Genomic DNA, 16,541 nt, shown 5'->3' with positions numbered 1-16,541 from the left:
TTGGCTGAATGTCATGTCACTTAGTCAAGGCCATCTGATTGAAAAGTTCAGAAGCAAATGGTTTCATTTCAAATCAATCAAATTTCAGAAACGCCCTCAGGTAAAATGTTTGAATTGGTTTTGTTATCTGAAGAAAGACAAACATTAATAGTCATAAAAGCTAAAATATTAAATTCCAATGTGGGAGAGAGGGTGTTCAAAATGACAATTTGGTAAGTCTCATAAAATGTTTTTGCATCTTATGCCAATGGAGGCAAAACATTTTTTTTTTTTTACGTTTTCATGAAAGGTTATTTAAAACTGAGATAAGAACCCCAGGATGTATAGAACCCACAGTACTTTTTTGTAAAGAGTATAGTTATAGACACCCTTAGATTTTTGTGTTCTAGTCACTGGGTCCCAGCATCTTTGTAAGCCCCTCCCCTGATGATGACATCACTTAAAACCTATAAAGCCATTCTAATAACTATATTAAATCCTTGCCAGACATTTCTTTTAATGCCTTTATTGATTAGAGGAGTGTTTCAGTATTGAGAAGAGATTATAGTTAACATTTTTAAGAAATATTTAAGAAATGTTTCACTTGTAAAGATAAGATCAGAAAATGTAAATGTAGTACAATCAAAGTAACTGTGGAGCAGGATGACTGTGATCTCACAGGCATTTAGCACAAACATAACCCAGTTGGGTTAAACAGGATTCATTGTTCCAACCTTTATCTATGAGGTGAAAAATTTTAAAACAGTATGTCATTCTCATCATTATTGTCATGTTAGAATCAAAATAAAATTGAATGTTTAAGACATGTTTGACAAATCAACCATTTCATGTTACTGGTTGAAGTGTGGAATTATATGATTACACACTGCATTCTTACTTTCATAGTTCAACTCCCCACAGTCCTCGTTTTCACTATTGTCAGGTTGATTGGGGCCCAGTGGGTGTAGTCAAACATAGCTCCATCAGTCCACAACCACTGTCCTTCCTAAAGAGCAAATTCAGTTATTATAATAGTTCTATACTGTACTCAGACTCCATTTAGAAGGTCATTTAGACATTTAGATAGGCTTTGAAGAAGTCAGATCAACTTCATTACAAACGTTTGAGATTTCAGTCATGACAAACATACAAACTAGACAAAGCAAAACAAAAATGCCAAACTTTACTTACTTATTCAACATCATCAACAACGTGTGGAAGAAGAAGGCAACAGACTCAGCAGAAAATCATGTTCTATTTTACTATGTACAGACCCAAGATTTGCATCCAGACTTTGGTAGTTCTTCTAAAGTCATAGATTTTTTATTGTCAATAAAGAAGTTTTTTTAGCATAAAACATTTTCAAACAAAATCAGGTCTGACTTATTATTTGCTCATTCATAGTTTTCTGTCAAATCTATTTACAACAAGGAAGTTTTAATTTTTAAAAAAGTAAAAATCACCTTGTAACTAACACTTTACCTCTGGTACGATCCAGGTGAGAGAAGAACTTGTAGCACCGGGCTCCAAGATTTGTCCATCCACTTGTTGTTTTGTGTCTCCCTCTGGTGGACAACATTAGAATTACAGGCTTCCTTCATCTCTCACTTCCATTGGTAAAAATGGACATCAGATCATGAAGGTGGGGATGTAACTTGGCATGAGTACACTGGAAGGCAGCAATATGTAGGCTACTGCAGTAAAAACAGGCAATTTAAAATTTTAACTGGACAGCAATTAATAAAATCATGCAACTTGAATTTTTTTTTTATTATTATTTGGATATTTTAAAATGAAGGTAACAATTATGATATTTAAGTGTTTTGGAGATCACACATGAAATGGAGTTCATTCATTCATATGAATATGTGTGTGTGTGTGTGTGTGTGTTTGTGTTTGTGTGTGTGTGTGTGTGTATTCCATTTTACTTAGTACAAGTCTTTATTTTGAACCATTTAAACTGATTTCAAGTTATGTACACTGATGTGTCATTCACATTCACAGATGATCCCTGACAAATTGCAGAAACCTTCAAAATGTGTGTACACTACGTCAATTATCTGATACCATCTCAGCATTGTCTAAGTGAACTACAACTGGTACATTTAAATGTAAAGTACAGGAGGACACAAATATACATAAGGACATGAAGCACGGAATTTTCTTTTTTCTTTTACTTCTGCAAAAAAATATTTTAATTGATATTCAGAATAATGGAACCTGATAGAAATAATGAATATCCTGTGGTTTCCTCTAGTGGACAAAATTAGTACAACATGTTGTAGTCCGTCGGCCACCTTCTTTTTTAATCTCCTCTTAAAACACTTGACTGATTCACACGCAGTTTTGCATGTGCTTCTGAAACTTCTCTTTTGGCTAAGTGGCAAGAGCCATATGAAGTGCTTAGAAAATTGAGTCCCACTAACTATGAGATCTCTCTACCTAACCGTAAGAAAAAGTCTCGGATTTTCCAAATTAATCTTTTGAGGCCTTGGAATGAAAAATGTTCTTGGTCTGAGCAGTTGTGGGCAAGGAAAGTGGAGGATGAAGAGAAATTAGAGGAACAATATTTTCCTGTTAATTCAATGTCAACTTTCCAGAAGTTGACATTGATAATCTGTCATCTATACAGAAAAATGAGTTCCAGAAACTAGTTCCAGAGGGTCTCTTTTCTGACAAACCAGGAAAAACTAAACTTTTGCATCACGATATTCGTCTTCTTGTAACCGAGCCGATCAGGCAGACTCACTGCAGAGTGCCAGCACAACTGATTCCAGCCTTGAAGGAGGAAGTTCAAATGATGCTGGAGTCTGACATTATAGAGCCTTCAACAAGTGAATGATGCAGTCCAGTGGTACTAGTCCCAAAGAAGGATCACTCCGATTTTGTGTTGATTTCTCAAAACTGAATGCAGTATCAGCTTTTGATCCTTATCCGATGCCAAGAGTCGATGAGTTGATTGAGTGGCTGGGCAAAGCTAAGTATTTGACAACTTTATATCTGTGCAAAAGATATTGGCAAGTTCCATTGGCTGATTCAGCTAAGAACTTGACTGCTTTTCGTGTCCCTTCAGGGTTATATCATTTCAAGTATATGCCATTTGGTCTGCACAGGGCCGCAGCAACCTTTCAAAGTCTGGTTGATCAAGTGCTGTGCAGCAGCATATATTGATGATATTGTCATTTTCAGTGAAACATGGGAACAGCATCTGAAACATTTGACCGGTGTTTGGAAGGATTCAAAGAGCAGGTCTGGTTGTGAATGCAAAGAAATGTCAAATTGCTAAACAGGAAGTTTCTTTGTTGGGATATGTTGCTGGTGGAGGTTCAGTGAAACCTCAGGTGGACAAACTACAAGCAATTTTGTCATGTGCTCCGCCGTCAACGAAGAAAAGTGTTCGATCATTTCTAGGTTTGATAGGCTGGTATAGAAGGTTTATACTTAACTTTGCCAGCAGAGCTGCACCATTGACTGACCTTACAAAGAAGAGTAGTTCTTCCAAAGTCAAGCGGACACCTGAATGGTTTTCATGACCTTAGGTCTTGTTTGTGCAAAGACCCTGTGTTACACAGCCCGAACTTTGATCTGCCTTTTGTCATGCAAACAGATGCATTTGAACTAGGACTGGATGTGGTACTGTTACAGGGTGAAGGAGAAGATCATCGTCCTGTACAGTACATTAGTAGAAAGCTTTTTCCTCAAGACTAAGTATTCCACAATTGAGAAAGAGGCTCTAGCCATCAAATGGGCCTTAGACACTTGGAAGTATCATCTGATTGGTAAAGACTTTGTGCTTGAGACAGATCATAGAGCTTTGCAATGGCTCAAGAGAATGAGAGACACAAATACAAGAAGTACACATTGGTACTTATCCCTTCAACCTTTTAAATTCGAGATCCAGTACACAGCATGAGTGCTTAATGTGATGGCTGACTTCTTGTCACGTCAGTCCTGAGGTCATGACTGTTTAGAGGGGGGGAGGGGTGTGATGACGAACACGTACGTTATCATCACGTGAACATTAGTTCACAGTGTTATTGCGTATATTGATTTGCAGTGTTATGATTTGTGAATAGAGACAATGTCATGTCTAAAGGTCATATTGTATTTTGTAGGCGAGTACAGGAATTGAAGTTTTCATATTTATTTTATGGTGCATATGTTAATCGTTCAATAGATTTCATAGTATAACTTACCTGTCTGGTCCTGTGTTTGGGAGGGGAGAGTTTTGATGACATGAACATCCTGATCTGCTAGGCTAATTAGTGGTTAGTTCATTTACTAGGACAGAGATGAATATGGATGCTTTGGATTGGTAATGGTATTATTTAGAAGGTGTATTGTTTATATTTGATCAATGGTGATATTCATGATTATGACTGTGTTCAAATGTGTATGTGACTTTGGCACTGCTTCAGAACTTAATGTGTATTCTCTGTAATGACTGTTGATTTACCCCTACAGTTGGTATGATTCGCTAGGGTTTGGCGGGAAGATCACCTATAAATGATAGCTCTCTGTTTGGGGAGGGGAGTGAGGCCTTGGATAGCCAAGGGCTGTTGCATTTGAAGCCCAATGCAAGGAATGTCTCAAGTGAGTCTTAATTGCCATTACTAGTTCTGAAGCCTTGTTTTGCTGCTCTCAGCATGTTTTTTTCTATGTTATGTGAAGTTAATTTGAGTATTTTTTTGGACTGTTTTTTGTTTACTTTGAAATTTGTTGTGCACGGACAGCTGTCAGCAAATAAATCACTTGGACTTTAAAGATTCCCTCCCCATCACAGAGGTCGGCAACCACCATGTTCGCCCGTTTCGGGGTGTCGGACAAACTTCATAGTGACCAGGTACTATGAACTTTGAATGTCGGTTATTCAGTGAGGTGTGCCAGCAGCTTGGGGTGAAGAAAACAACCACTCCCCTCCACCCTCAAAGTGATGGACTGGTTGAGCGGTTCAACCGCACCCTGGCCACCCAACTTGCCATCTTGAGCAGTCAGCACCAGAGAGACTGGGACCAGCATCTGCCCCTGGTCCTGTGGGCATATAGGACAGCAGTGCAGGAGTCAAGTCAGTGCACACCGGCGGCGCTGATGTTTGGGAGGGAGCTCCGTAGGCTTGTGGACTTGGTGTCCGGGTCGCCCCTCGAGCCAGAGATTGCCGGTGGACCAGAACTGGACTACTTCCGATTTGAAGGACCATCAGAGCATGGTCAATCAACTGGCCAGGGAGACTCTAGCCCGCCAGAAGCGGACGTATGATACCCGGGCCCACGGGCCTACTCTTTGGCCAGGGGACAGAGTGTGGGTGTTCTGCTCCCAGAGAAAGTGGGGGTTGTCACCAAAACTGACTCATCATTTGCAGGGACCTGAGGAAATTCTAGTTCAAATTTCGGAGGTGGTCTTCTGGATCAGAATTCCTGGACGGGGTAGACGGTTGGTGCTTCACAAGGATCGGTTGGCACCGTAACACCCACTAGCCCCAGAACAAGAGAATTGAGGAAGCCAGTTCGGCTCCCCACCATCCACTCCCACTGCCGAGATGGATTCAGGGCTTAGCCTGGCACTGGGGGAAAAACATCAGGGAGGCCAAAGCGTGTTCAATGCCGGCCAGGACATTTGTTATATTTTGTTGTGGGAGACTAGGGTTGTGGGGACAATAACTCTATTGGGGGGTTATGTAATGTCCTGGCAGTCAGCGCTACCAGACAGGTGCATTATGGGTATTTGTTTCGAGTTCATTTATGTGTTATTTAAGCCAAATGGTTGGGTTTTTGCATTAGCAATGTTTTGTTTGTTTATGTTCAGTTCATTTGGGTTAATTTACTGCCTTGTTATATAAAAGTGATTGTGACTGGCGATATGGCCTCAGACCTTATTTCTAATTTCTTAGTTCTAATGCTGGGTTCAGAAAAAAAAGAGAAAGAAGACCGTACTGACTTGTTTTGTCAATGATTCTGTTCAAACAGACACTCATGGTCATGCAGTGTATGGGACGCGAGTGCTCGCTCTGTATGCTAGCCAAAGTAAATGTAAAAGATATTATCTAAAAGCATTTCTCTCTTTGGAGGTGTGGTTTGTTTGTAAAATAGAAAGAAAAAGAGAAAAGGTGTTCACATGAAAACCAGCAAGACCAACAAAACTTTATTTTTGCTAGTAGCGATCCATGACAATCATTGATAATAGAGATAATATTATTTGTTCAAGTCAACATTGTACAACACTAAATGTACTCCCATTTAAAAATTCAAATGAGGCTTGGTTGGTTTCAATAAGTGTATTTTTAACAAAATGGAAAGTATGTCTAGTCTAGGCCATCTGAAAAGTTCAAAAGCAAAAGGTTTTACTTAATTTCAAATCAACCAAATTTCAGAAACAACCTCAGGTGAAATGTTTGATTCGGTTGATATTTATTTTCTGAAGAAAGACAAATATTAATATTCATGAAAGCTAAAATATTAAATTCCAATGTTGGAGTGAGGGTGTTCAAAATGACAATTTGGTAACAATTTAAGTATAACAAAAAATTGGTTGCATTATATACCAGTGGAGACAGGATCCCCCCCAAAGTTTTCATGCCTGATAAGCAAGGCAATAAGCAATAAATAAGCAAGCCAACATGACAAGGAACCTAAACTCTACCAGACAAGTGTGTTGACAACTTTACTTAAAAAAACTAAACGTTTCAACTTAAAAAAGTTGTTAGTGCTACCTTAACCCTTTGAAGTCGATTAACTATGCGTTTTGAGTCATTTTCTCCTGATAACCCCGAAAAGAACTTAAATTACACTCTCAGTTTTAATCGTACAGATAAGAGCAATACATCAATCGAATCTGTAAAGGGTCTACTTTTTTTTGGATACAAACATAATAACAAAACACCTTTGTGCACTTATAAAATAAAGATAACAAACAAGGTGCGTTGTCTGCAGCCTTTGTGTGCGCTGATCTTCATGCACAAACACGTCATTAAAATGAACTGTAACTCCGTGAATACTCAACGAAGAGACATGAGAGAGATATCTATAGAAAGCCTGAAATGTCTACTTTTAAACTAAACAAGTGCTGAATATTCTATATATGAATATTCTGTGATAAAGTAATCCATATGAAAACAACGCGATGTCTAGTTTTCATATCTCCGTTCATTATATCTAATGTGACCACGCCCCCGCGCTTAACGCGCTATTCAGATTCAAACTGAAGCGCGCGGCTGGAATACACCCACACAGAAGAAAAAGCAGCCAGACTGTTCTTCAAGTTTTTATTTTATTTTACTGTTTGCTTCGCGATGAGAGGAATAAGACATAAATCACTCCAAAAAGATGTGATGTGGTTGAGGATTTGAGAAATGGATTTCCTCAGAAAAAAGAATGAAGCACTTTATTCAGCAGAGATCGTAAACATGAGTAAGTCTCTTTTTATTTATTTATATACTTGTACTAGTTTTCACATAACGTGTAAACATTTTACTAGTTAGACTTTTTCCAAATACTTTTTCCAAACTATAATTCCTGACTAAATGTATAATCAAGTGAAACATTATGAAGTTTCAATAACAATATACAATCCTATACCATTCAAAAGCTTGATGTAAATAATATAAATGTGACAAATAGAGATAACTCTAACAAATGTAAAAACAATGCAGTTCTTTCAATTTATTCCCCCTAAAAAAACCTGAAAAATATTCTCAGCTCTTTTCAACATTAATAATAATAATAATAATGATGATGATGATAATAAATGTTTGTTTGTTTTTTTTTTGGTAGAAAATAAGATTGTTAAAAGGATTTCTGAAGGATTGTGTGACTGGAGTAAGGATGCCAAAAAATTTGTTTGAAAGTCAGCTTTGATTGTTCCTAATAAACTGTTTAACTGCTCCCCCAAGTGGATATTAAATTATGTTGTGGGATAATGAAATATATTCTTAATAAACTACAAACATAAAATTATATATATTTATTTTATTCTCACATTCTTTCTTGTAACTCCTCACTCAGTGACACAGCTCACTGAATGGCTCATTATGCAGCTCGTTATGCAGGCCTTTGTCTTCTCTGGTGTAAATCACAATGATATTCATGATAGTTGACGCCTACTCGCATATGACTTTTACCAACAAAAAGTGTCTTAGAAAATTTAAATCAATATATTGGTTTCTGTGAATGAGTAAACAAGATCATTTTCACATAATTTAGAAAGAAAAATTCTAGGCTACAAGCTCCAGTTCTCAACAATCCCGGGAACCAATGTTATGTATGTGTTTTATGGCCTTATTCAAGCGATTTAACATTTTTTGTTTTTCACTAACCATGCATAAAAATTTTTTTCTCAAAAATACAATCATGTACATGCATGCATTTCACATATTATTATAGCCCAGTTTGTGCTGATTATTAGCCTGGTAATACCAGACTCTGCTACTTCACTTTGCTTCGTAGACAGAGTCTGGAATGGCACAATAGAGAAGTGTTTTCTCTCTCGCTAGGGGGCGCTTGTCTGAAGTTTAAAATCATTGGTTACCGTAAGCCAATCAGATACGTTTAGTTATGACGTATGTTATGCGCCTGTACAGCTGCATCGAAGCACAGACATCATGCATCGAACTCAAATCTATGATTGAACTTCCACTGTAAACCTGTTGTAAACACATGATGATGCGAGCGAAATACCGGAGTGAACATGGCTGTAAACGACTTTTGCAGATTATGCGAAGTTAATCTACGCATCTACGTCACGGCTCTCAGCCCGCCCTCTGTTCGTTGATTGGCCCGGCTGTTTCCAGACCGGTGGCAAACAGAAAGCTCTGACGCTGTATCAGACTGAGTACAGAAGCTAAATGAAATTGAGCGGAAGTAGGAAGTCTGACGTGGTCAGGCTAGCTGATTACAGTGATATTAGACTTTACCCATTTAGATATTTATAAGAAACTGAAAAAAGCACAAATATCAGGGCATGACAAAACTTCTCCATGCCCCAAAAATACCCTTAGACTCCAGAATCTATAGTCAGCTCAAATATCCTTGTTGTCAAATAGCACAGCTTTACATTTCAAGTTGCCTCAATTTTTTTTTTTAAGTTGAATGAACTTTTTTTTTTTTTACAGTGTAGGAATGCATTTGTAAAAAAGATTGACTCTCTTAATCAAGCAGTTCAAGTAAATAATAATAATAATAATAATAATGTGTAACGCCACGCCAGCAGAGGGAGCCCTCTCCCGAGTACTGACTGTGTTCCGCTCCCTCTGCTTCACCTGTACTTCCTGTTTGTGCAATATATAAGCATGGCCGCAACCACTATCACGTTGCGAAGTATTGCCAGCCTGTCCGCCTTACCGAGCGTTTTTCCCATTACCATAGTTTGCCTTTGTGTATGATCTTTGCCTGGTTTCCTCGTTTCTGCTTTTGGATTTGCCCACTGTCTTGTTGTTTGGATTGGACTGCCTATCTGTGTAGGATTCTCTGCCTTCTACGATTACGATTCTCTGCCTACTGTTTGGATATGTCTGCTGTGGATGTTATTAAACTGCACATGGATTCTAATGCCGCTTCCGCGTCATTACATAATACTTCGCCTCCGAAGAATCCAGCAGAAGTAACAGATCTACAGGCCGCATTGGCTTATCAGAACAACGTCCTCATGGAGTACTGCGACCAACTGGCTAAAGCTCAAGTGGCTAACGACTATCTCACGCAGTATCTGCGATCGCTACCACCACCCAAGGCCATAAAGGTACATTTTGCTCTTCCTGATAAATTCAACGGTTCTGCAGAACAATGTAAAGGTTTCATTCGGCAAGTTGAGATCTTTTTCATGTATCAAGAGGAGAGCTTTGACTCTGATGAGAAGAAGTGTGCATTCCTCATGTCATTGCTAACGGGCAAAGCGATCGAGTGGGCCGCAGCAGTTTGGGAAACCGACCGTATGTTACAAACATCTTTTCAATATTTCATTAAACAACTCAGAGATGTGTTTGAATACCCAGCAGGGGGCAAGGATGTTTCCACTCAGCTAATGCAACTCACTCAAGGCCGCAAATTGGCCGCCGACCATGCTATTGAATTCAGAACAATTGCCGCTTAGAGTGGATGGAACGACGTTGCACTTAAGGCCATGTTTCGTCGCAGTTTAAAGATGGAGTTACAGGCAGAGCTCGCTTGCAAAGGTGAGGACTATTCCTTTTCTAATTATGTCACGTTGGCTATCAGGATCGATAACCTCATCCGCACTCACCACCCTCAACTCAAGTCTACGAACGTCATGCCTATCTCTCTAACTACACAGAAGTATGAATCATGTCATGTCAATGATCATGCCAATTCTGAGCCCATGCAACTAGGAGTTACCAGGCTGTCATCAGAAGAGATGTCACGAAGAGTCACCCAGAAATTATGTTTCTACTGCGGTAGTGCAGCCCATCACAACGCAATGTGTCCACTCAAAGCCCGGATGGACTACACAGATAACGGTCGGGTGAGTGATCCCAAGCGCAATGTTAACAATTTCACTACCATGATCCAGTTAACTACTGAAAACAATTCATTTGAGTTCTCAGCGCTGATTGACTCTGGTTCAGCATTAAACCTCATTCATCGGGACCTTGCTAAAACATACCACATCCCCATACTACCATGTGACCCGCCTATCGAGGTAAAAGCCGTGAATAACTAACCCATTGGAAGTGGAATAACTCAACAAACACAACCCATAAAGATGCAGATAGGCCTATTTCACCAAGAAACTATCACATTCTATGTCATCGACTCACCATGCCACAAAATCATACTTGGTTATCCCTGGCTATCTGTTCATGACCCAGCCATCTCCTGGCAGAGTGGTGAGATCCAATGTTGGTCACAATTCTGTTATTCTACATGTCTGAATAATTTCCTCTCTAAGCCTTGTCTCACGACCAGTGTTGAAAGTCCAGAGTGTAAGCATGTCACCATACCACCCCATTATCAGGATCTTCAAGAGGTCTTCAGCAAAACCAAAGCCACTCAACTACCACCTCATCGTCATTGGGACTGCGCCATAGAATTGTTACCCAACGCCATGCCACCAAAAAGTAAGGTCTATCGATTGTCACTTCCGGAAAGTCAAGCTATGGACGCTTATATTGAGGAAGCTCTCAACTCTGGGTTTATCCGTCCATCCACTTCCCCAGCGGCAGCAGGATTCTTCTTCGTGGAGAAAAAGGATGGAGGACTACGCCCCTGCATCGATTATAGAGGTTTGAACAATGTTACTGTCAAGTTCTGTTATCCATTGCCACTAGTTCCTGCAGCACTTGAACAACTTAGAGCAGCCAAAATCTACACTAAATTAGATTTGAGAAGTGCCTATAACCTCATCAGGATCAGGGAGGGTGATGAATGGAAGACTGCATTTCTGACCACTAGGGGGCACTATGAGTACCAGGTTATGCCGTATGGGCTAGCAAATGCACCTGCGGTATTCCAGTCATTCATGAATGAGATTTTCAGGGACCTCTTGAACACATTTGTGATAGTCTACATTGATGATATCCTGATCTACTCCAAGTCTGAAGAGGAACACAAGGGTCATGTCAGAACAGTACTTACCAGGCTATTAGAAAATCAACTCTATGTCAAGGCGGAGAAATGTGAATTCCATGTATCAAGAACCTCTTTTCTAGGCTACAATGTCAACCATCAAGGTGTGGAAGTGGATCAGTCCAAGATCAAGGCAGTCACTGAATGGCCACGACCCACCACCGTGAAAGAGCTTCAACGCTTTCTAGGATTTGCAAACTTCTACCGACGTTTCATAAGGAACTACAGTATCACAGCCGCACCTTTGACCTCATTATTAAAGGGAAAGCCATCCAAGTTGAAATGGACTGATCAAGCTACACAGGCATTCGCTAACCTCAAGAACAGCTTTTCCACTGCACCTATCCTGAAACACCCCGACCCCAACTTACCATTTATACTGGACGTTGATGCCTCCGATTGTGGGAACGGTGCAGTACTCTCTCAACGCCACGGACAACCAGGCAAGCTCTTCCCCTGTGCTTACTTCTCTAGAAAACTCACGGATGCTGAGCGAAACTATGATGTCGGAAACAAGGAGCTACTGGCTATGAAGGCAGCCATTGAAGAATGAAGGCACTGGTTGGAGGGTTCCGCTGACCCCTTCCAGGTAATCACTGATAATAAGAACCTCGAATACATAAAGAGTGCTAAAAGACTAAATCCTCGCCAGGCTCGCTGGTCCTTGTTTTTTGCCAGGTTCCAATTTGCAGTGACTTACCGCCCTGGCAGTAAGAACAGTAAGGCTGATGCCCTGTCCAGAAGACATGACCACCCATTGACCGATCATCAACCCGAATCTATCCTGCCACCGTCCATCATCATAGCACCAGTCACGTGGGACATAATGGAGGAGATACAAAGGGCACAAAACAACGAACCTACGCCTCAAGGCTGTCCTGTTAATCGACACTATGTTCCATCCAGGATTCGACCACGAGTCTTACAGTGGGTCCATTCGTCACTGTGTTCCGGACATCCAGGTATCTCTTGCACACTACACCTCACGCAGAATTCTTTCTGGTGGCCTGCTATGGTCAAGGATGTAGCAAATTACGTCAAGTCATGTCCTGTTTGTGCACAGTCAAAAACCCCCAAGGAACTCCCATCAGGTTTGCTGCAACCCTTACCCATACCACAAAGACCTTGGTCACACCTATCTATTGACTTTTTCACCGATCTCCCCCCATCTGAAGGTTTCACCACTATCCTTGTAATTATTGACCGCTTCTCTAAAGCATGTAGACTCATACCGCTGAAAGGTCTTCCCACAGCCATGGATACAGCTCAAGCGATGTTCCACCATGTCTTCAGGATTTACGGTATCCCTGAGGATATTGTCTCAGACCGTGGAACACAATTCACGTCCCAGGTATGGAGAGCTTTCTGTAAACAACTGGATATCAATGTCAGTTTAACTTCAGGTTACCACCCTCAATCGAATGGACAATTGGAGAGACTGAATCAGGAGATCGGCAGATACCTCAGATCTTACTGTGGACGTGAGCAGCATCGGTGGTCAGAGTTCCTTCCATGGGCAGAGTACGCTCAAAACTCGTTAAGGCATTCATCCACAGGCCTTACTCTGTTCCAGTGTGTGCTAGGATACCAACCCCCCATGTTCCCGTGGTCTGGAGAACCGTCACTAGTACCTGCAGTTGACGACTGGATTCGTCGGAGCGAGAGGGTATGGGACAGTGCTCACGTACGTCTGCAAAGGGCCATCAGGAGTCAGGAAATTCAGGCCAATCGAAGACGTCGTCCACATCCCCCCTATCAACCGGGACAAAGGGTCTGGACCTCAAGTTGCGGCTGCCCAGCAAGAAACTCAGCCCACGGTATGTAGGCCCATTTAAAATCTTGAGACAGATTAATGCGGTCACTTATGAACTGGAGCTGCCTGTTAACTACCGTATCTCTCCCTCCTTCCATGTTTCCCTCCTGAAACCGTTCCACCCGAATACTGACCCCAACGTCGAGAACCGGGAGCCACCTCCACCGCTGGACATTGATGGAACTCCGGCTAATGCGGTAAAGGAGTTGTTGGACTCCAGACGAAGAGGGGGTCAGCTTCAATACTTGGTGGACTGGGAGGGAGACGGTCCAGAGGAGAGATCTTGGGTGGCCGCCCACGACATACTGGATCCCTCGTTAATTCAGGAATTTCATCGAGCCAGACACGATCGTCCAGCACCGCGACCACCGGGACGTCCTCGTAGAGCACCAGGAGGCGCTCGTGGGGGGGGGGGGATTCTGTAATGCCACGCCAGCAGAGGGAGCCCTCTCCCGAGTACTGACTGTGTTTCGCTCCCTCTGCTTCACCTGTACTTCCTGTTTGTGCAATATATAAGCATGGCTGCAACCACTATCACGTTGCGAAGTATTGCCAGCCTGTCTGCCTTACCGAGCGTTTTTCCCATTACCATAGTTTGCCTTTGTGTATGATCTTTGCCTGGTTTCCTCGTTTCTGCTTTTGGATTTGCCCACTGTCTTGTTGTTTGGATTGGACTGCCTATCTGTGTATGATTCTCTGCCTTCTACGATTACGATTCTCTGCCTACTGTTTGGATATGTCTGCTGTGGATGTTATTAAACTGCACATGGATTCTAATGCTTCCGCGTCATTACATAATGATAATAATAATAACTTTTTTACATAGCTTATTTCATATTTGAAAAAAAACATATTTGCTGAACATATTTACAGTTTCTTATTTATTTATTTTATATAGAGATCTCTGTTTTGGGTGAATATTTCCCACCTGCCCTTACAGACGTTGTCATTGGCCTGTCACACGGAAGCCTGTTAATGCCTCAAAATAAAAATAAAAGAAGGACACATTGTGAACTGTTATATATGAAGTGTCATTTGATAAATATTCTCTTTTGTTTATTTATTTACCAGTCTGAGTTGTAAATAGTTTTGGATGTAAGATAAATTTAGGTTTTAGAACTCAACATCAACTCACTGCACTGTTCTTTAGAATCTTCTAGATGATTGGCACTGCAGGAACACCACAGTGTCTCTGTGAAACATCACAATATTATTATTTGTTCTAAAGGTAATCTAGTTGTTCAGTTTCCCTAAGGAAACATAAAAGGCCTGCTCTTAACTGGATTAAGCCCTGACATGGTATCCTGTGTGAAACAAACGACAAACCTATCTACTGCACATAAATATGTTTTTACCTTTTACTGTCTTTATAAGATTGCCACATATACCCATAACACTTGAAATTACAGAATTTAAATTTAGTACACTAATGAAAGCAAACTTAAAAGTCCCCTGAGTCACTCTAAGAAATAGTGTAGCTGGTTCCTTCAGACAGCTTGCTAAAATAATAGCATTGCTGTTCACTTACTGATAATATAACATAAGCTTTATAGAATTGTTAACTAGCCTGTTTGTCAGCTATTTATTACAAATATGAAACTAGTTTACATGACAGGATGAACATATTTACAACAGAAACCAACTGCAAACAACATTTTTTTATTTCAGAATAACACATGTAAAGATAAGATCAGAAAATGTAAATGTAGTACAATCAAAGTCACTGTGGAGCAGGATGACTGTATGTGATCTCACAGGTATTTAGCACAAACATAACCCTGTTTGGTTAAACAGGTTCCATCGTTCCAACCGCTACCTATGAGGTGAAACAATTAAAAACAGTATGTCATTCTCATCATTATTGTCATGTTAGAATCAAAATAAAATAGAATGTTGAGACATGTTTGACAAATCAACAATTTCATGTTACTGGTTGATGTGAAATTAGATTGCAAATAATTATTGTAAATAAAAAAACACACAGCATTCTTACTTTCATAGTTCAACTCCCCACAAATCTCGGTTATCGGTTCTCCCTTATTGTCAGGTTGTCCAGGGGCCCGTGGGTGTAGTCAAATGGAGTTCCATCAGTCCACAACCACTGTCCTTCCTAAAGAGCAAATTCAGTTATTATAAGAGTGCTCTACTGTTCTCAGACCTTATTTAGAATGTCATTTAGATAGGCTTTGAAGAAGTCAAATCAACTTCATTACAAACATTTGAGATTTCAGTCATGACAAACATACAAACTAGACAAAGCAAAACAAAAAAGACTGCACAACTTTACTCACTTCTTCACCATCATGAGCTCCAAACCAACAACGTGTGGAAGAAGGCGGCAACAGACTCAGCAGAAAATCATGTTCTATTTTACTATGTACAGACGCAAGATTTGCATCCAGACTTTGGCAGTTCTTCTAAAGACATATATTTTTTTTATTGTCAATACAAAATAGTCTTTTTTAGCACAAAGCATTTTTAAACAACATTTTTTTTGTCATTTTCAAACAAAGTCAGGTCTGAATTGTTATTCGTTCAGTATTAGTTTTCTGTCAAATTTATTTACAAAAAGGAAGATTTATTTAAACAAAAATAAGAAAAATCATCTTGTAACTAACAATTTACCTCTGCTGTGACCCAGCTGACCCCCTGACAGAAGAACTTGTAGCATCGGACTCCAAAATTTGTCCATCCATAGGTGCATTTTTTTAACTATCCAGTAAATAAACATAAAAAATATTATAACATTATTATGATAAATATTAGTTGGTTGAATATCAAACATTTCCTGCTGTCTTTCTCCATAAAGCTAGACAAAATCACAGGTTTGGCAGAAAAGCTTTTTTTTACAAATAAATATATTTGTTACCTTCTGCGCTCCCCATGGAGAATACAATGAAAAGCAGCAGAAGACTTCTCAGCATTGCCATGATGAAACTGAAAAATAAAAGTCAAGCATTTAAAATTAAAACTATGTATTATACTTTGCATTGTGGATTGTCAATGTAATTTTAAAGACAAAGATACTTTAAGTCAGGGTTATTCAGGGTTATTCAGAAGATCTCTGTGCCAGAACTCACATTGGTTTTCGGAGTGTTGCCCTCAGAATCAGAGGAAGATGTAGTGAAGTTCCTGTAAGATTTTAGAACATCATGTGCCATTCTCTGTACTTCCTA

At 40.1% G+C, this 16,541-nt stretch overlaps 1 pseudogene; it reads right to left on the bottom strand.

The window, feature by feature from the left end:
- Positions 1-654: 654 nt before the first annotated feature.
- LOC113109336 (galactose-specific lectin nattectin-like) lies at positions 655-16,295 on the bottom strand (annotated as a pseudogene).
- Between the last annotated feature and the right edge of the window lie 246 nt (positions 16,296-16,541).

This window comes from Carassius auratus, chromosome 9 (assembly GCF_003368295.1).
Source record: "Carassius auratus strain Wakin chromosome 9, ASM336829v1, whole genome shotgun sequence".
Lineage (NCBI taxonomy): Eukaryota > Metazoa > Chordata > Actinopteri > Cypriniformes > Cyprinidae > Carassius > Carassius auratus.
Note: the sequence above shows the minus strand (reverse complement) of the source record. Positions and strands in the feature narration are given on the sequence as shown.